The sequence below is a fragment of the Camelus bactrianus genome, chromosome 6 (genome assembly GCF_048773025.1).
Source record: "Camelus bactrianus isolate YW-2024 breed Bactrian camel chromosome 6, ASM4877302v1, whole genome shotgun sequence".
Taxonomy (NCBI): domain Eukaryota; kingdom Metazoa; phylum Chordata; class Mammalia; order Artiodactyla; family Camelidae; genus Camelus; species Camelus bactrianus.
In genome coordinates, this window is record NC_133544.1 from 11,148,703 (window position 1) to 11,170,853 (window position 22,151).

Below are 22,151 nucleotides of genomic sequence, written 5' to 3' on the forward strand. Positions count from 1 at the left end.
GGCTATCTTCAAAGTTATTGTTAATATATATGTGGAGCATTGTTCATCCTTGATACTAATGAGCAAAGTGAAATAATAAATAGTCCCCAGGCGTGGCTGGATAGAGAATCAGTGAATGAATGTGTGAATGATATCTAAGGAATCCAAAGCCAGCCAGGCCTGCAAAGCCCATGCAGAGCAGACATTCTGGAGCAAGTACACGCTGAATGTGGATTCAAACAAATAATCTCTGAGCAAAGAAAGCATACTGGGAAAGAGATGCTAGATTGGGAGTCGTGAGACAGATTCCAGAATTGGCTTGGGCACTACCTCTCTGTGTGGCTTCAGGTGATTCACTTCCATCCCCAGGGCCTCACTGCAAAAGAGAGGGCTTGACCAATTGATCACTAATCTCCCTTCCAGCTCTAACTTCTTTCAATTGCAAACCACAAGACGGAATTTCAAGGAGCCAGATTTATGTTGCTGGTGACTTGCTATAGACAGATGTCAATAACCATCAGATCCAAAGAGGGAGGAGGCTATTTTCACAGGTTTGGGTGCAGCCTGTTTCCATCATTAGGAGAAAGATTATATTTATACTTCTTTGTGAACAGCTCATCCCCCTTACCCACTCCAGCACTCCTTCCCACAACACTGGTATAGAAGAGGTTCCATAGATATTGATTGATCCAAATACTTCCAAGTTGGCCTCCTCCACTTACTGAGTCATAATTTCATTTGTTCATCCATTTATCTATTAATTTATCTAACCACCCACCCATTCATCTCACCATCCATCTATTCTTGTATTCAACCAGTAAATATTGATTGCATACCCCTATGTGCTCAACATTAAGGTACTAAGTACTGAGGTAGTGACAGCCACAACTTGGATGAGACTGGCTGTGGATGGAATTCTCCTAACCATCCTGCAGAGAAATAAGTGAAGTGTGCCACTGGGAAGCTCTCTCCAAATGGCCCATTGTCACAACACTTTCGTTATATGGGAAAAGGGTGAAAACTATGTGGGTTCCCATCACCCACGGAGGTAGGGTACAAAACCAGGGATGGTTAGGCTGGACAAGAGAAAACCACAAATCTTTGAAGCCTCTCTCTACATGACACAAACAGGCACAAGCAAGGCCATCCCGTGGAAGTTACAGAGACACGGGTGTCAGCTTCCCGTATGAAAAAAGCTGGCGAGCAGAGCAATCAGGAAATGGAACGGGCTGCCTGAGAGGGTAGTGAGTTCTCCGGCACTGGAAACGATTGTACAAGGGCTAGACAATCAACATTTGCTGGGAAGGTGACAAAGGGAATTCAAGCATGGAAAGTAGGGGTCGGACAAGGTGACCTTCAAAGTTCCTTCTTACTCTGAAGTTTCAGAATTCTAGGAGCAAAAGACCATGTTGTGAGTGTCCATCTCAGCCCCCAGCCAGTCCATTTAGTGGCAGCCATCCTGCTCTCCCCGCAAACCCCTTAATTCTCCTGGAGATAAGTTGGCAGAAAATAACCTCGCCACCAGATCAGTTGGTTTGCATCTATGAAAACAGTTTAGCAGCAGGAAACCTTAAAGATACAAAATTCTCAACCAGGGAAAACAGAAAGGAGGAGACCCACGCTGAAGAAATCAGATGGATGTCAACCCCAGCCATTAAGACGGAACTTGTGTCTGAATTCACTGTGTCAGATAGAAATTCTCCAGCAGTCTTGGGTCACCAGGAACTGGGAAAAATCCCCAGGCTGCACTTCTGGAGGTCGGAGCTTGGAGACCATTGGGTTTGCTAACAACATACCTGTCATCTCTGCATTCTCGATAGCTTAGCCACTCTCTTAGAACAAAGACCTGAGATTACCTTCCTTCATATTAAAAATTAGACCAGTCAATAGAACAAAGAAAAGAGATCTGAGGATTTTCCCCCCTAAAGAATCTCATTTAACCCTGCAAACACAGGAGACAAATGCCAAGGAAGCAGCCTCAATCAGCTGCTTGTTGTGAGGTTTAAACAAGTGTCCCTGGTCCCTTCACCTGCCTTCACCTGCCTTCACCTGCGCAGGAGTTCTGGATGCATCCTGGGACTTCCTTTGATTTCTCAGTAGGAGGAGCAGATGAATGTGGCTGTCTGGAGAGCAGGGTTTATTGGAGAAATCAATCTCTTTGGCTAAATATGAACCACGCAGAGGAAACAAAGGAACTGCTTTTTAATGACCAAGGTTTAAATGAAGCCCAGCAGCCTAAGGCAGAACCCCAATTAAGAAGAGATGGGAAATTAGTGTCCAAGAGACCACTTAAAGTCACACAAATATTTGCTGAACACCCACGACATACCAGGAAGGGCTTTGGTTGCTGGGGTTTTAAAGATCATTGAGACAGCCCCCCTGCTGCCAGGGGCTGAGAATGTAGGGGGTGGGGTGGGGTTGCCAAGTGAGGCTGAAGGGATGAGGACGGAACAGAATGAGAAGTGCTATATTCATGGTATGACCTTGTGCTGCAGAAACAAATACTTATCAGGAGGCAGTCAGGGAAGGCTTCCAGAGGAGTTGCTATTTGATCTTGCCTTAAAAGATAGGTAGGAGTTTGCAAAGGGGAAAGGACGGCGTGTTCTTCCAGACAGAAGGAAGAGCATGTATAGAGGAATGTGGAAAAGGTAGGGTCCACAATGTTGGGGAACAATGACAAGTTCGATGTGAGTTCAGTTGTGATAAATGAGGCTGGATAGGTGGACCAGAGCCCAACTGGGAAAGCTGCTGGTGCCATAAAGACGTTCGGACTTCGTTCTGCAGATCAGGGTTCTCCAAATTTAGAGAAAACAGAATCACCTAGGGAGCTCATATTAAAATAGGGGCTCCAGGGTCACATCTCCAGAAATGTGATTATGTGGGTCCGGGATGGGACCTGGACACCTGCATTTTGACCAGCAGTGATGCAGGCGGTCCGCATGTTTGAGGACTCTCTCTGTCGGAGCGGAGGAACTGCTGTGGCGTGGTCACAAAAGGGCAGGGCTTTGTGTCTGGGGGCTCTCAGCTAGAGGCCTGTGGGAAATGACATGGAGGAGGAGGGAAGGGGAGGCGGTCATCACAGAGTGTCGGAAAACACAGAGCGCGTGCTCGCAGGGAAATTGCAGGACCGCTTCTGGCTTGATGCCGAGGAGGCCTATCTCGGCGGACTTTCCATGTCACCTGGAGCAATAAAACCAATTCGGGCCAGAGAGAGAGTCTGGGGTAGGATCTGCAGCACCCTGGGGAAGGTGGCCGTCCCAGGGGAGCCAGACTTCATGTATGTGTTGTGCCAGTAATTAAACCTGGGGCCCCAAGGCTGGGGAGGGGCCAGCACTCAGGCTTGGAGGGAAGCTGAAACACAAACAAGTGTCAGGGCAGCAAGGTGGCCTGCCCCAGGGTGCAGACTGCACCCCGGCCACGCCCCACCCCACCCTGTGACGTCGCTGGTGACGACATGGTCCCCGCGGTTCTGCCTCAGCCTGGGGCCTCCAGGTGACCCGGCTTCTTGGGCTGCTGCCAGATGCTTGGAGGAGCTGTGTTTTCAGCTGTGCCCTCTCACGCACAGTGACAGGAGTTCAAAGGCCTCAGCAGTGACCTACTCTATTGTCCGAAGTAACCAGCAGTGGTTGGCGTGGATGCCAGCCCCAGGCTGGGCATGAGGCTGGAGAAATGACAAAAGCAAAGAAGTTCCCTTCCTTCTGAGGGGGCTTCACTGTGACCAGGTCACCTGAGCTGTGTCACGTGCACCTGTGCCAGGAGGCTGAAGAAATGCAAAATCCCCAAGAGGGCCACGCTGACAGCCCGGCAAAGGTTGGTACCCACATGCTGCCTGAGAGCAGAATTTCTCAGCCCCTACGTTATAGCCACCATTTAAAAGTATTTAGCATTCCAGATAAAAAACAAATTTCTTCTGTATGGCACAGGGAACTATATTCAATATCTTGTAATACCTTTAATGAAAAAGAATATGAAAACGAATATAGGTATATATGTGCATGACTGGGACATTGTGCTGTGCACTAGAAACTGACACATTGTAACTGACTTCACTTCATCATAAACAGATAAATACATAAATATTTAAATTAAAAATAAAAATATTTAGCATTCCCTTTACAACCTGTAAGTAAAATTCATAGATATAAAAACTACCTGACTCATATTTTCAAGAAAATAGATAATGCCCTGGCAGTTATAGAGGAGAGAGAAAGAAAGTAACTTAGAATAATGTATTTCACAGCCAAGCCGGGGACAGCCTGAGCAGACACCTGCATCTCTAACCAGAATGGATGGAGATTGGACATGCAAACTGCCACAGCTATGTCCACCCGATGCCTCAGGCGTCATGAACAGCGTTGCGTTAGAGGCTCGTTTTCTGACTATGTGTTGTAGAGAAGGTGAGTTTTCTAAAGTGGTGAATAATTTTTGATACAGTTCCAAACAAAATAAGGCACAATCTTCCCTCCATATGCCTGGCAATGCCTTCCTGTGGAAAGGATATACATCTAAACTTTGCAACAAGAAATGCTTTGTTTATACATAAAGTAGAATTCAGTGCTATGTGCAGATGATTATGCCTGTTTCTTTTTTTTTCTGCTGACATGAATGCACAGAGGCTGTTACAAAGTCGTGAGTGGCAGAAGACAGTTCATGGTTTGGGAATGTCCCTTGTGAAGCACATATTCTCCCTGGCTCCTGTCCCCTAAATGCTGTGAGGTCCCCCAGAATGCCCCCAAGGGATGGTACTATCCCCCCGAGGACGGCTGCTTTGGAGGTGACAAAGCACTTCCTTGCACATTAACTGATTTGTGCCTCCCAGGTGAGCGAGGCAGAGCAGATGGGAAAACTGAGACCCAGAAGGAGAATGTCAAGCCTAGATTCATGAGGAGTTACGAACAGAGAAGGGACCCTGAATCCCTGAACCTTGGGATTGGATAGAGTTGGGGGCTGAATTGTGTCCCCACGAATCCATACGTTGAAGTCTTATCTCCCAGGAGCTCGGTTTGGAGACAGGGTCTTTGGAGAGGTAATTAAGTTAAAACAAGGTCATTAGCATGGGCCCTAATCCAATATGACCGATGTTCTCAGGAGAAGAGGAGATTAGGACCCAGGCACAGAGGAGTGTCTGTGTGAGGACACAGGGAGGTGATGAGGACACGGAGATGACGGTCGTCTATAAACCAAGGGGAGAAGCCTCAGAAGCAAGCAACCCCGCCAATACCTTGGTGTTGGACTTCCAGCCTCCAGGACTATGAGACAATACATTTCTGTTCTTTCAGCCACTCAGTCTGTGGTTCTTTGTGATGGTGGCCCGAGCAGACTAACATAGGTGGGGTTTTGAAGATCATCAGCCCAACTGCCTGCCCCCTGTATCAGTGGCCTGGAGATTATCAGAAGTTGGACTCGTGGTTTCCCACCTACTGATCTCCGCACACCACAGGGCTGAAAGTGCAGATGCTGCATTTTACTCTAAAGCCAGGTGAAGTCATTTCCATCCCACCAGGTAAACTCAGAGCCTCCCGCATGCGGGTCAACAGGGAGACATGCACCAACCTCTAATCGTATCAAATGTTGGCGAGACCTGTATAGTCCAGATGAGATCAAATCAGGTCGATTAATTACCCAAATTACATTAATTACCCAAAGCTCTGTGTTGAGGCTCCGTCTGCTTGGGTGAAGGGAAATTTAGTCATTGCCTGGGGTTCTTAGAATCACCAGGTGTGCTGACTTGTGTCTGGAAACCAGAATTTTGGTCCTCACATCTTGCTTGTCCTGAGGGTGGGGCAGAAAAACAGGTGCCCCGTGATGGCCGCACTCCCCAGATGCCACCCACTACCACCCCTGGCTGGCATCCCACTCCCAGCCACATAGGGCTCTGGCCCCCTCCCCGCATCTCAATCTCACCATGCTGGGACAGCTCTGAGTTGCCTTTCTAAACAAAAACAACTCCAGCTTAAGCCTAGGCAAGAGGGTCGCACAGCAAGGTGACCTCCTTTACACCCCGGACTTACTGATTACCCGCAGCTTTCTCAGTGAGGCCAGGGGGCCTTTCAGACTTGACATGTCCACACAGCACTTCTAACCTTCTGTCCCTACAAACCAGCTCCTATCACAAGTTTGCCTCATCTTTTTTTGTTGTGGGGTTTTTTGTGTTTGTTAATGGAGGTGCTGGGGATTGAACCCAAGACCTCGCGCATGCTAAGCCCGTGCTCTACCGCTGAGCCATACCCCCCACACCCTGCCTCTTCTTAATACCTGTCAACTCCACTCATGTAGTTCTCTGGAATCATCCCAAATATGGGCAAGTTGCTTAACCTTTCCGTGCCTCCGTTTTCTCATTTGTAAAATGGGGTTATTAGTTTTTAATCTCATAGAATTTTTATGATTAAATGGGTTAATATTTGTAATGGGCTTAGACCAGGGTCTGCGAAATAGTAAATCTGTAAGTGTCAGTTCACAGAGCCACCCTTGGCTCTTTCTCTCAACCTCATGTCTAATACGTCAGCAAATCCTATTTGCTTCACCCACAACGTAGCGTCTGACCATGTCTCACCACTTCCCCTCTTATCACCCTGGTTCAAACCAATGATTTGGAGTAAATTTATAGTTATGCAGCCATCACTACAGTCTCATTTTAGAACATTCCATCACGTCTTTTCTGGACATTTCATATAAGTGGAATCATACAGTCTGTGGCCTTCGAGTCTGGCTCCTTTCCCTTAGCAGGATGTTTTTGAGGTTCTTCCATGTTGTGGCAGGTATCAGTGTGTTCCTTTTTATTGCTGAGAAATATTCCATTGCATGGACTTTGCCTGATATTTGCAATAGACTTCTCTTGGGCCTCCCTGTCCTCTTGTCCCCTCTGTTCTGAGCACAGAAGCCAGACAAATTTCTTGTAACCATAGGTCAGTGTGTGCCACTCCTCATTCAAACCCTCCCGGGCTCCCGACTCAGAGTAAAAGCCAAAGTCCCTACAGAGGTGGCTTAGTCTGCTGGGTGGCCATAACAAATTCCATAGACTGGGGGCTTAAACAACAGATATTTATTTCTCTCAGTTCTGTGGGCCAGAGTTTGGAGATCAGGGCACCAGCGTGGTCAAGATCCTTCTGCTTGGCTGGCAGATGGCCGCCTGTGCTGTGTGCTCACCAGTGCCGTGTCTCACCCTCTTACAAGACCACCAGTCTTTTCATATTAGGATCTCATCATTATTTAACCTTAATTACCTCCTAAAAGCCCTCCCTCCATTATACAGTCACCTTGAGGGTTAGGGCTTCCATGTAGGAATTTGGAGGGGACAAGTTCAGCTCACAGCCGGAGACCTGCAAGGCTGCGAGTGCTTCTCCCTTCTCTTACACGTCTATCCACGGTCAGCTGGACACTGTTTCATGTGATCATTCAGAGACCCAGGCTAACTGAGCAGACTTTTTCTCAAACGCCGTCAAGAGCGGCAAAGGTTTTCCATGTCACCTCGTGCTCCAGCCCGGAAGTGCTGTGCATCACTTCTAGTCACAACTTCCTGAAGAACAGAGACTCGCTGAGCTTCAGGGAAGGAAGATGCTGGTCAAACTGGAGCTGGGAGGGGCCACAGACATCACATAACACAACCCTGTCAACTCCGGGATGAGAACCAGGGGGCCACAGGAGGTTTTCCTGAGGTCACCTGGGCAGGGATAGGACTGGAACCCAGCTCTCCTGCCTCCTAGGACCAAAAAAGAATTTTTGCCATAGGTCACCAAGTGCCATCTGTGCAGACGCCAACCTGAAAGGAGGGGAGAGGAAGACAGAGGCTGGAGAGCAGGGGAGGTGGACCCTGAGACAAATGTTCCCTTCCTGAGGTCACTTGATTGAGGCTTTTCTCACCCGTAAACCAACATCTTTGGCAGGCCCCATGGAGCTCCATTCCATGTTGGGTGGAAACTGCCGACCCAGATGTTTCCTCTAGCTTCCAGTGACCTTCGAGAAAACTGGAGCTGTGTACATCAGAGAGAGAGAAAGAGATGCAGAGGAAGAAACAGAGGTGGCAGAGGTGAACGGGGTGAGGGTGTGTTCTGCAGAGAAGCACTCCCGTAGGGCCTCTGACCTGCCAGCCCAAGATGAGGTTCTCTGAGAGCTCCCATCTGGTACGTTCTGGTCTATGTCCACTTGATCAGTGGCTCTCTCCTCCACTAGAATGTAAGTCCCACAGGGCCAGACCTTCTCTGCCATCTTGCCCGTAACCAGGATCAGCCCCAGGCACCGGGAGACACAGTGCCTCCTTTGCACAGAGAGTTCAGTGAGTATTTGTTGAGTAAATTCATAACAGCCATTTAAAATGCTAAACACAGAGGTGGCAGGGTCGTGTTTGCCCTTCAGAAAGATCAAGAGAGTGACTTATATGAGTGACATTTGAGTTGAGTCAAAAATGGCAAGGGAGGGGCTGGAAAACAGAGCACGTGAAGGATATTTGAAGCCAGGGAGGAGAATGGGGGTCTGATGGGGAAATAAGCAAAGTGCAGTTAAAATACATTCATGCTCATTCATTCATTCATTCATTCACCCACACTCTCTTCCCTTGGAAGTGGCAATGGAGGTGGGAAACAGTGCAAATGAAGAAAAATCAGCAGATACTGTCACCCCAAACCCTGTTGTCCACATCACAGCTTCTGCCCGCTCCTGGTCTTGTAGCCAAGACAGCGGGAGGGGTTGGTTTGAGTCCTGGGCTGCCTTCTCCCGGAGGCCGGCACAGACGTACTTCACCAGCACTCCTGGGGGGAATGAGCCAAGAGTAGAAATGTAACAGGGACCACTTAACCCTGAACTGGACGGGCAGGCAGCAGTCACAGAGGGCTGACTGGGACGGTTGTCAAGGACAAGTTTTTGAACCTAAGGTCAGAGTCAAACTGACCAGATAAAACTCTGGCGCTGGAGACTTAAACGAGACTCCGCCAGGCTGTGGGCCTTGGCTCTGCACCCCACCCCCTGCTCTCAATGCTCTCCTGCTGTCTCCTCCCCCACCCTAGAGCAGCCCTAAGCCCCCTCTGCTCACTCACTCACTCACTCCTCACCTGGCTGTTAAGCCCTTTGATCTCATCAGTCCCCAGGAAGTGCTCGTTTTAGGGCACTGGTTTGGGGGACGTGTACATTTGTTCTTCTGGTTCCGAGATTTTCTTGGTCAAAGAGAATAATCACAGAGAGGTAATAGCTGGGTGCTATTTTTATATCCTCCTTGTGATTTAAGAAAGCCCACCTTACAGATCACCAGGATTACCAGCATTACTGTTACCAACCTGTGTTCTCAGGCCCTTTAATCAATAGAAATTGATAACAGGCTAGATGAGAAATTCAGGCCAGGCTTTACTGGGACTTGTGCTGCAACACGAGGGAGTGAAAACAAGTCCCAGGTGCTCTGGTTTGTTCCTTGAGTGAGGGCCAGCTGGTTCCTTCAGTAGGGTGAGGGTAGGGTGGCGGATCGGTGGGTCAGGCTGGAGGGGTGGCTTCTGTGGTTGGCCCACCCCCTTGGTGGTGCTGGGTGCAAGGATCATACACAGCACCCTGCTTTTGCTCCCAGCACCTCAGCACTGGCAGCTGGGTTTTGGTGTTTTTGTATCATTTTTTTAAAACATTTTTTTACTGAGTTATAGTCATTTTACAATCTTGTGTCAAATTCCAGTATAGAGCACAATTTTTCAATTATACATGAACATACATATATTCATTGTCACATTTTTTTTTTGCTGTGAGCTACCACAAGATCTTGTATATATTTCCCTGTGCTACACAGTATAATCTTGTTTATCTATTCTGCACATGCCTGTCAGTATCTACAAATTTTGAACTCCCTGTCTGTCTGTATCTTATTGTTCACAGTTGCCCCACTGTGCATGTGTGCAGTTATTTTCAGACCCTTATAGTTTCTTTGAATTCTGTTGCTCGAGGAGACATTTGTCCAGGTGCAAGCACTGCAGCAAAGAGTCCCAGGTCCCAGCTTGTCTCCCTACAACCACATAAATTTCCTAAGGAGCCCCAGCAACTTGTCAGATCCCCGGGGAAGCCTGAACACATGGCCTCTCCCAGTCTCAGGAAGAAAATAAATATCCAACATCAGAAGAGACATTTGCAAGAATGTGAGAACACCTGTAATTAAGCACAACCTCTAATTAGTCTGCGTGAAGGCATCTTGGCTTAGTTCCTTCTCCAAATCTGAGGTAAACTGACTTTCCCCAGGTGGACCAGAGGAGAAGCCCTTTCAAGGTGAGGGTCTCTCAGACTTGAAGCAGTGGGAGTGGGGGAATCCCAGCTTGAATAGATGTCGTTAAAAGTAATAATCTTGTTATTTAAAGCCGAGGGGCAGGGAGAGTCCTAAAAGCACTGATGACACTCCCATCAAGGCCGGGAGAGTTCATCATGACTGACGGCTCCAATAAACAGCCGGCGAATCAGAGGTGATTGATTGGCCATCTCTTCAAAGCCTTGCCCAAAACTACCTCAGAGAGCAGACTTTCATCTCCGCGGGTGAAAAATGCACTTTCAAATAATGTCCGCTGTATTAAATTATCACCCTTCTGTCTGGGTCTGTACAAATCAATCGGCTGATACCCAGCCCAGGTGTGAAGGTGAGATTTTGGAATGTGTTATATACACGTATCCGTGCACAGGCTTCCCTATATTGTCACGCTCTGTGCTGGCAGGTAGTCAGGCAGTTAACGCTGGGGTGTGCGAGGTTGGCGGCACCGTTAGAATCTCCCCGCATCCAGGTAGTTCTGCTTTGGTTGGACGGACAACCTGAAGCCAGCTCTGGCCAGCCATGCCGCATGACAGTGACATGCTAGTGGTCCCTAGGGAGGACCTTGGGAGGCGGTGCAGGGGCTCAGGGGTGCCAGGCTGCTTCCTGCCATCACAGCCAAGCTTCATGGAATTGCTTCTGTACCCCTTCTGCCCCTCCTCGACCTCATTCACTCCCCAGCCCCTTGTGGTCCCCCGTGCCACTGAAAAATGACTAAAGTAGCTGATGCTTACACCCAGGGGACAGCATGCACACACAGCCCATGACTTGAGTGACCTCTCTCCCTCTACTTTCTGCTCTGCGTCTAGATTCCCACGACAGCACACTCTCCTCAAACTTAGGCTGCCGTTTTTCCATCTCCTTCTTTTTCTCCACACGCCACTGAATCTTGGTGCTCCCAGTGTTTCGACTTGCCCACCCTGCCCTCAGAGACTGAAGTATCATTGCTCTGCTGAGCGGACATCTTCAGCCTCCATACGTCCCCCACACCCCGGCACTCAGCACATCCAATACGTAATAACAGACTCCTCACAAGCCCCCCTGGCAGGAATAGCACCACCCCGGTCCCAGTGTCCACTGGAGACGTCTGGGCATCACCTCAGTGCCCCACCTCTGTCAGCTGCCCCTGCCTCGGCGGGTGTGAGCCCCCACATGGTAATCCTACCTTCTGCATCTTTCACCGATACATCCCCTCCTCTCGACCCTCCTCCATCAACACTTTAGGTCTGGCCCTCATCAGTTATGACAGGACTACTGCACTTACCCCCTGTGGTCCCATACTCTCATCCAGCTCTCCACTGCCGCCAGCATATGTCCAAAATACAAATCAAATCACGCCCCATCCCACCTTATTTCTCAGTGGCGTCCCTCTGTCCATGGGCTATAAGTCAATACTCCTTTGTAGGACTTAGAAAGTTTTCAGGCTCTGCCCCACGTTCATCTTTCCAGCCCCAGCTCCCCATGCTCTCCCGAGGCGCCTGACCCTCCAGCCACACCAAACGACCGGCAGGTAGACAACGCTACTGTACTGGCGCACACCACAGCGCCTTTGCACATCCGGGTCCCTCTGCCGGCATGTTCTTTGCTTTTCTGATTGGCAGGCTTTTATTTATCCCTCCAGCCCTGTTCAAACTTTGTTTCCTCTGTGAAGCCTCTGACTTTGGTCCCTAGAAGCAGAGCTGGAGACAGCGTATCTTATTCAAGTGATTTCCCTGGATGGTCTCTGGAGAAGGGTGTGTGGGGAGCAGGAGAGGGAAGGGAACAAGCTGAGCAAGAATGTGGACTCAGCTGGGGACGAGCTGCAGTCTGAGCGTACGGGAGCTCCAATCATACCTGCACCCAAGAGTAACCCCCCACACAGAGTTGAGGAGCAGCTCAGTGTCGCCCATGTCAGTCACTGGCCGTGATCTGTGGGGGTGGGGATGGAGGTAACCTCTCGGGTGAGGCAGCTTCCTGGCAGAGGGCAATTCTGCAGGAAATGGACAGTTGTAGAAGGGCTAGCAGCCAAGACTTGAAGCTGCTGGGAGATGCTTGCACTAACCTGTAAAGGGCACTGGGGAGAGGCACCAACAACATCCACCGCGCCAGTGGGTCTCAGACTTGATCGGCTCTAGAATTCTCTGCAGGGCTTCTTCGCACACCGACAGCTGGGCCCAAGCCCCTGAGACTGATTCAGGAGGTCCGGGTTGGCCTGACAATTTGCGTTTCCAACAAGTTCCCAGGTGATGCTCATGCTGCTGAGAGTCCTGGCACTACACCTTCCCTTCCCACCTCCACCCCCTCACCAGGGCGGAATCGACCACACCCCCAGTCAGTTCGCCCAGCACCTGGTAGATTGCACCATAACCCTGGCTGCATCACATGATGACTGCTATTGATAGCCTATCTCCCTTACTAGCAGGGAATTACTAGAGAGCAAGGGGTTGATCTTGTTCATCTTTGCATCTACACATCCCAGCTGAGTGCCCAGCCCCGGGTAGGTCTCAGTAAATGTGTCTTCAGTGAATACATGAATGACTGCAACAATGATGCAAATATATTGTCCACTGCCCCAGGGGTCAGGAGCAGGCTGCTATTTTAACACTGCCTTGCTCCGGGAATGACTGCAGAAGTCAGGGTGGAGGGAAGGGAGCACTGATTGTTTTGAGGAAGCCACATTAATGAATCTTCTAACTGGCAGAGGTGAAGCCAAATTGGGGCAAGTGAGAATCAGAAACTGTGGAAATAATGTCAGAGCTGGTCTTCACTGTGGAGAAGCACCTTTGAGAAAGATCAGGATGTTGACTGGGAGGAGGGGAGGATGTTAATGATCTGGGCCCCAAAGTGCAGAGGGCCAAGGGCCAAGGTCAGGGTGCTCTGGTAGGGAAACAGGAGGCTGAGCACTCTCAGTAGAGGCCACGTTGACCCACGTCAAGCAGCAGCTGGCTGAGGGCCGAGGAGAAAGAACCAGCCCGCGGGCGAGGATGCTGGGCCGCTAGCAGCTTTGAGATTCATAATCAGATGTTAGATTGTTCTCTTTCCCATAGTATAATTCCCAAGTTTTCAGGGAAGTTGCAAAGCCAGAGACAGCCTGATTTTAGCTGGGCTTTGGAGGACCATGCGGGGCAGGCAGAGAGGGAGCAGACTGGGCAGGCGGATAAGGAGGGGTGAGAGATGACCCAAGGGGCTGGAGTAGCTGTCCAGGCAGGAGCTCTGACCGGGAGGATGGCCAACTTCCTCTGCTTGCGCAGGAAGGAGGGGCTTCCCAGGTCATGGGACTTTCAGTGCAAACACTGGGAAAGTTCCAGACAAACTAGGATGAACTGGTTGCCCTATCAGAGGGGATGATCAGAGAAAACCAGTGCCCATTTGTGGAACCGGTAAATACTCCCCCAGGATCTCCCTAACATGTCGGGAGGGAAGGGAGTTAGAAACTGGCCTTCTTTCCAGCTCTCAGAGAGGGGACTAGGCTAGCTGGCTATTAAAGGGAAGGCTGCACATCCGGGGGACATGTAGGATATATAAGTAATCCGAAGGTACTCTGAAAACTCGTATCACAACTAAAGATTTTATGCCACTCTTCATCAGGGGAGAACAGTCAGCAAATGTGATGGAGTGGACCAAGCAGTGGACTAGACCTCGTAAGACCTCAGCTCGAGCCCAGCCCTTTCACTCAGCAGCTATGTGACCACAGACAAGTGAATTTCCCTCTCTGGGCCCCCTTTCTCTCCCTTGTAAAAATGAAGGTTTCAATTAGGTCCAGGGTCCTCTTACATACGATGGATCCCTTTGGCATTTTGGTGAGCCTTCTGGACTGCTTCTCAGAATAACATTTTGAAGTGCATAGAATAAAATTTAATTTGCAAGGGAAACCAATTATATTTTCATAAAATCATTAACATATTGGAAAAACCAAATTTACTATATAGTAACATATATACTTCTTAATAAATGCAATAAAGAACAAGACCCATTGGTGGCTTTAACAACTGTAATCTCAAAGTAGTTATGAATCTAAACAACATTTCAGGATGTCTGTGATGACTATAATTTAATGTGAAAATATTTGTGATTTTTAGTGATAGCAATGTCATAGGAGCTGCTAAATGCAACTATGGCTTATTGCCCACATTTATTACGTAGGAAGGAAACATTACATTTCAGTTAGAGGTTTGTGAAAATAAAAATGTGATTTTTTTCCCTTTCTATTTCCCCCCAGTTTTATTCACAAACCCCATTATGGACTGAATTGTTCTCTACCCTTAAATGCATACGTTGAAGTCTTAACTCCCAGGACCTCAGAATGTGGCTATATTTAGAGATTGGGTCTTTAAAGAGGTAGTTAAGTTAAAATGAGGCCACTAGGGTGGGCCCTAATTCAATAGGACTGGTGTCCTTACCAAAAGAGGAGACCAGGACAGGGGCACACACAGAGGGACAGAGGGAAGGTCACATGAGGACACAGGGAGGAGGCAGCCGTCTGCAAGCCAAGGAAAGAGGCCTCGGAAGAAATCAAACTTGCTGACACTTTGGTCTTGGACTTTCAGTCTCCAGAACTGTGAGAAAACAGATGTTACACCACCCAATCTGTGGCTGTTTGTTACGGCAGCCCAGGCAGATGAATACAGACCCCCTAGGCCACACACCCAGGAGAAGAATTCCAAATCCAGACACTTTCTAAGGTTCTTTTGACTCTGCCCACGCTGGCAAAGCCCTCTGTGTTGGAAAAGAAGAGCTCTGAGAATGAAGATAAAAGGGCATGTTCTTTGGGCCAGGATGAGGAGACCCACGTGCTCCAGGCCCCCTTGACAGCTGATGCTGAGAATCTCACCACCCTCCATCTCTGAGTGTACGTATGACCTGCAGGCTCCCGAGGGCAGTTCCTGTGTCTCTCACAGCGTATCCACAGAAATCTTTGACCAGGAAGGCTTTGTGACTTTGAGGCACAGTGGAGCAAAAGAGCAAGGTTTATCTCCTGTCAGGTCCTGGTGAGAAATTGAGGTTGATTTTCCCAAACTCTCATCACTTTCTCAGCATCCAAGGACCTGCCCTGAGGGTACCACCACCCAGCCAGGGGGCATTTGCTGTGTGGGTGGTGAGGACCTGGAGTTCCTGGGAAGTAGAAGAGGGTAAGGGAGGGAGGGAGCAGAGGGAGGAGAGAAGGGGGAGACAGAGGAGAAGGGGATTGCTGAGCAGAAAGTAAGAAGGTAAAAGAAAGAAGAGGAGATGGAGGGAGAATGATGTAGATGTGGAAGACAGAAGAGAAATGGAGGAAGAAAAAGAAGAGGAAAATGTGGGTGGGCAGGAGCAGGTAGCTCCATTATCAGGGGAGGCTGTCCAAGGCTCCCTACCTCTCCAGGGACTTCCATGACCAAAGGACAACAAGAACTGGGAGGACACAGAGAGGACCCCCTCGCTCCCCACCAAGCGTGGAGCCTCAGCAGCTCCTGCACCTGTTTTTTCTGAGGTCTGTGGCCGGAAAATAGGCATTTTCCTGCAGAGCCCAGCGCCTACTTCTGGGGAGACAGGACAAGGAGGGGCTGCCTCTTGGCATGACCTGTGTCTGCCTTTGAGGGAAGCTGCATCCATTTATGCAAGAGGCTGCCCCACCCAACGGCTGGCCACAGCTCCTCTCCCTGGTACCCTAGCCCTCTGCCTTCTCATGGAAAATCAATGACAGGGTTTATTTTCTTGATGCTGGCTTGTTTTTCAGTCCTGTCGGCCCTGATATGATGCTTAATACTTCCCTGGGGAGCAGGGTGAAGCCATTACAATCTCTTAGGTAAATACCTAATTAAGATACTTCTGAACAGAGTATTATTTACTTGGGAGAATGCATCTTGGGTCAGTGTGCAATTAGGGAGGTTATGATTTTCTAGGGAGAGGGAGGTGGTTCTGGCAGTTTCTGTACTTAAAAATGTCATGAGGTGCTGCTTAAAGCACCTGGGGTACCTGGAAGGCACCCTTTATTTTTAAGAAACTTGCCTATTACAACATTTATATCACTGAGCCACTAGGATAAGGAGAGATGAATTATGATTCTAACTATGTGGTTGAGGGAGGCAAAGCCATACTCCGGGTCACCATCCAGCTAAACGAGTAGCAGTGAATTATTTAAAGCTAAATAGGCTCATTGATTCAACTAAGAATCATGTCTACACTGGGTATGGTGCTCAGTGTTTCATTTAGGATTTCATACGAGCCTCAGCACAGCCATACAAAGGGCTATTATTGTTCTTAATTTTTTTTGGAGGAAAAATGTTCCACATTGAACACTTCTTTTTCACTTTAAAAAATTTTTATACAAATTTTACAGGCTACTTTCCATTTACAGGTATTACAAAATATTGGCTATATCCCCCATGTTGTACAATACATCCTTGAACCTAACTTACACCCAATAGTTTGTACCTCCCACTCCCCCACTGGTAACCTATACATCCCTATCTATGAATCTGCTTCTTTTTTGTTGTTGTTATAGTCACTAATTTGTTTATTTTTCAGAAGTCACATATAAGTGATATCAGGCAGTGTCTGTCATTGACTTATTTCACTTAGCATAATGCCCTACAAGTCCATCCATGTTGCTGCAACTGGCAAAATTTCATTCTTTTTTATGGCTAAGTAATATTCCATTGTTTATATATACCACACCTCCTTTATCCACTCATCTGTTGATGGACACTTCAGTTGCTTTTGTTTTTTGGCATATTATTGTTCTTATTTTGTAGGTTAGGAAGTGGATTCAGTGCCCAAACATGCCCCAACAAAGCTAATGAAATACAAAACCACCGCCCCAAGAGTGCTCCAGTATGATAACAGTGGATTATAGCTGAAAGGGCTGCCAATCACTGACTGTCTCCAAGGAGGAGTGCTTAGGGATGCCCAGATTCAAGACGGGGCAAAAACAAGGACACTAAGCCTTGTAACACATGGCTGCAGCAAACATTAAGCACAGCCCAGCTCCTAGACAGATAAGTGTAAACTCACTCACACTAAAGGCCTTATTGCCCAATACAGGCCTAACTTTCAGCAAGAAATTACAAAGTATGACAAAAGGCAAGAGAAAACAGTCTAAAGAAATGAAGCAATCATCAGAACCAGACTCAGCTATGCTATGCATGTTGGATATCAGAGTATTGAGATGAGTATGGTTAATGTGTTGAGGGCTGTAATGGAAAGAGCAGACAACATACAAGAACATTCGGATAATGTAAGCAGAGAGAGAAAAACTCTAAGAAAGAATCAAAAGGGAATTGCTAGAGATCAAAAACACTATCACAGGATGAAGAACACTTTGTATGAGCTCTTTGGGGGACCAGACTGTGGCCAAGGAAAGAATCAGTGAACTTGGAGACAGGACAATAGAAATGCAAAGAGGAAAAAGCATGAACAGAACAGAACATCCAAGAACTGTGGGACACCATCAAAATCTGTAACATATATGCATAAATGGAATGCCAGAAAGACAAGGAAGAGAAAATTGAGCAGAGGAAGCATTTGAAGCAATAATGGCCAAAAAGTTTCCAAACCACAGATCTACAAAGATCAGAAAATACCAAGCAGAATAAATACCAAAACAAATGTACAAGCAAGCAAACAAAATAACCCCACACCCAGGAACATCACATTCAAACTACAGAAAACCCAAGTCAAAGAGAAAATGTTCAAAGAAGCTGGAGGGATCCTGCCTTACCCATAGAGGAGAAAAGATACAGATTACAGCAGACTTCTCAACATAAACAACGTGAGCAAGAAGAGAATGGAGCGGAATATTTAAAATGTTGAAAGGAAAAATCCACCAACCTAGAATTCTATATCCAGAGAAATTACTCTTCAAAAGTAGATATAAAGGCTTCCTCAAACAAACAAAAGCTGAGGGAATACATCACCAGCATACCTGCCCTGCAAAAAAAAAAGATGATAAAAGAAGTTCTAGAGGCAGAAAGAAAATGATGTAAGTCAGAGACTTAGTTTATATAAAGAAAGGAAGAGCATCAGAAAAGGAAAATATTTTACTTTTCTTATTCTTAATTGATCTAAAAGATAACTTTATTTAAAGCAACAAGAGTGAAAATGTATAATTACAACGTATGGTAAGTGAAATGAATTACAGCGCTGTCACAAGGGATAGAAGGGAGAAACTGGGGGAGGGGTATCCGCACTACACGTGAAGTGGTATGGTGTTATTTGAAAGTAGACTTACATCAATTAAGTATTTTGTAAACTCCAGGGAAACCACCAAAACAAATGAAAAGAGCATAATTGAAAAGGGGAGGATATAGCTTAGCAGCAGAGTGCATGCCTAGCATGCATGAGGTCCTGGGTTCAGTCCCCAGTACCTCCACTAAAAATAAACAAACAAACCAACCTAATTACCTCCCCTATTTAAAAAAAAAAGCCAAAAAATGGGAGCATAATTGATATGCTAAAAGAGATAATATAAAATGCTCAATTAAATCTAGGGAAGAGACACTTCTGGTTTCTGCCATGTAAGAAGCTCTTGGAAGTCACCATGCTATCCTAACAATAAGCAAAAAACTGAACAAACTGAAAAATTAACAACTCTCCTTAGCTCTATAAAAGCTAGTGAGGTCACAGGGCAAAAAACTGCCCTCAAAATTGGAGACACCAACAGATAAATACAAAGAATCACAACTTATTGGAGCAGAAACCCACAAGCTGCAGCCTCTGAAACCTGAACTGTAATTAACAAATTGTGGGGGGCTCAGTGTGAACAAGTCTGGGAGTTAAATACTCCAGAGCAACCCAGTCACAGGGAGGGCCATAGACTCTTGAGTAGCTCTAGCCTTTCACATAGGAAAAGGGAAACACCCAACTCCAGCCCCGTCTAGCCATTCCGTCTCATTTAGGGTGGGGAGCACTGAAAAGCATGTGTGACGTTCACAATCCAGAGGTACAGGCTCATTAAAAGACCAACACCTAATCATAAGGCTACAGAATGCTTCCCCCACCACACACACACAAGCCTCCCCGTTACATCATTGAAGATCTGTTTACAGCAGTTCCTTTCACACAGTATATCACACCCAGCTATCAAGAAAACATTACAAGATATGATAAAAGGCAAAAAACAGTTTGAAGAGACAGAGCAAACATCAAAACCAGATTCAGGTATGGCAGGACGTTGGAATTATCAGACCGAGAATTTACAACAACTAGCATTAATATGCTAAGGGCTCTAATCGAGAACATAGACAATATGCAAGAACAGATGGACAATGTAACAGACAAGAAATGGAAATTTTAAGACCAAAAAGAAATGCCAGAAATAAAACACACTGTAAACAGAAATGAAGAATGCCTTTAAAAATGGGCTTATTAGTATACCCGACAGAGCTGAGGAAAAATCTCTGAACTTGAGGATACAGCAATAGATACCTCCAAAACTGAAAAACAAAGAGAACAAAGACTCAAAAAAAAAACAAAAAACAAAACAAAACAAAAAAAACCAACCCAGAACAGGATATCCAAGGATTGTGAGACAACTACAAAAGATGTCAGATATACAGCATGGGAACACCAGAAGGAGAAGAAAGAGGGAAAGGAACAGAAGAAATGTCTGAAACAATAATGACTGAGAATTTTCCCCAAAATAAAGCCAGACACCAAATCACAGATCCAAGAAGCTCAGAGAACACACAGGATGAGCAAAAACAAAACACACACACAAACACACACACACATGCATGCACAAACAAAAAACTACACTTAGGCATACAATTTTCAAATCACAGAAAATCGAAGATAAAGAAAACTTCCTGAAAAAAAAAAAAAAAATCAGAGGGAAAAGTTCCTGCAGAGGAACAAGATAAGAATCACACTGAACTTTCTTCAGAAACTACGCAAGCTAGAAGAGAGTAGAGTGGGAAATTTAAAGTGTTGAGAGAAAAAACCCACCAACCTAAAATTCTGTGCCCTGAAAATTGACCCTTCAGAAATGAGGGAGAAATAAAGACTTTCTAAGACAAACAAAAATTGAGGGAATTTGTTACCAGTAGACATCTTCGCAAGAAATTTAAAAGAAGTTGTTTGGAGAGAAGGAAAACTATTTAGGTTGGAAACTCAGATCTACATAAAGAAAGAAAGACCCGTGGAGAAGGAATATTGAAGGTAAAACAAAAACTTAAACAAAATTTAAACTGGTCTAACAGACAATGGTTTGTTCCAAATAATAACAGCAACAATGTTTTTGATTATATATATATATAGCTTATGTATAAGCGAAATGAATGACAGTAATGGTATAAGGGACAAGAGGGCAGAATTAGTATTATTTCATTATTATAATGTTACTTGCATTATCCATGAAGCAGTATAGTGTTATTTGAAAGTGGACTTAGATTAGTTATAAATGTATATTGCAAACTCTAGGGCAACCCACCAAAAAAAGCTTAAGAAAATACTCAATTAAAACTACAAAAAGCAGAAAAAGAGTGAAAGACAAAAATATGAACAAAGAACAAGGGTAACAAATGGAAAAAAGTAATAAACATGGTAGGTATTAATCAAACTATGTTAATAACCACCATGAATAAATGTCAATGGTCTAAATACTCCAATTAAAAGACAGAAATTGTCATAATGGACCAAAAAACAAAACCCAACTATATGTTGCCTACAAGAAAGTTACTTTAAATATAAAGACATGTATAAAGTAAATGGATGGAGAAAGGTATCTATTGATAACACTAATCAAAAGAAAGCGGGAATAGCTATATTAATTTCAGACAGATCAGACTTCAGAGCGAGGAAGTCATCAGGAATGAAGAGGGACATTACATAATGATAAAGGGGTCAATTTCTAAGAAGACATAATGATTCTAAATGTGTATGTGCCTAATAACATAGAGTCAAAATACATAGGACAAAATTGGTAAAACTGCAAGGAGAAGTAGATGAATCGATTATCATAGTTAGAAACTTCAGTACCCCTCTACTGGATTTTCTGCCTGCTGGATCTGTCCATTTCCAGAATAGGCCTATACCTATTAAAGACATGGAATCAATAACTAGTAACCTTCCAAAATAGAGAGGACCAGGCCCAGTTGGGTTCTTTGGTGCATGTTACCAAATACTTAAGGAAGAAATTATACCAATTATGTACGATCTCTTCTAGAAAGCAGAGGCAGAGGGAAAGCTTCCTAACTCATTCTATGAGGACAGCATTACCCTAATACCAAAACCAAAGTCGTTACAATGAAGAAAGCTACAGACCAGCATCACTCATGGACACAGATGAATCCACATTACAGAACCACATAGGGCAGTTTCACTGCCCGAAAAGTCTTCTGTGCTTTGCTATTCATCCCTCTCTTCCCTCCTAACCTCTGGCAACCAATGATTTTTTTACCGTCTCCACAGTTTTTCTTTACCAGAATGTCATGCAGTATGCAGCCTCTTCGGACTGGCTTCTTTCACTTAGTAATATGCATTTAAGTTTCCTGCATCTTCTCATGGTTTGACAGCTCATTTCTTTTTAGCACTTAATAATATTCCATTGTCTGGATGTACCACAGGTAATCCATTCACCTACTGACGGGCATGTTGATTGCTTCCAAGTTTTTGTAATTATGCGTAAAGCTGCTATAAACATCAGCGTGTGGACACAATTTTTCAACCCCTCTGGGTAAATTCCAAGGAGTGTGATTGCTGGATTGTATGCTATGAATAGGTTTCATTTTGTAAGAAACTGCCAAACTGTCCTCCAAAGCGGCTGTATCATTTTGCATCCCCACCGACAACGAATGAGAGCGCCTATTGCTCCACATCCTCGCCAGCATTTGGTGTTGTTATTGCCCCAGATTTTGACCTTGTTGTTTTAACTTGCATTTCCCCAATGACATATAATGTGGAGCACCTTTTCATGAGGTTATTTGTAAATCTTCTTTGGTGAGGTATCTGTTAAGGT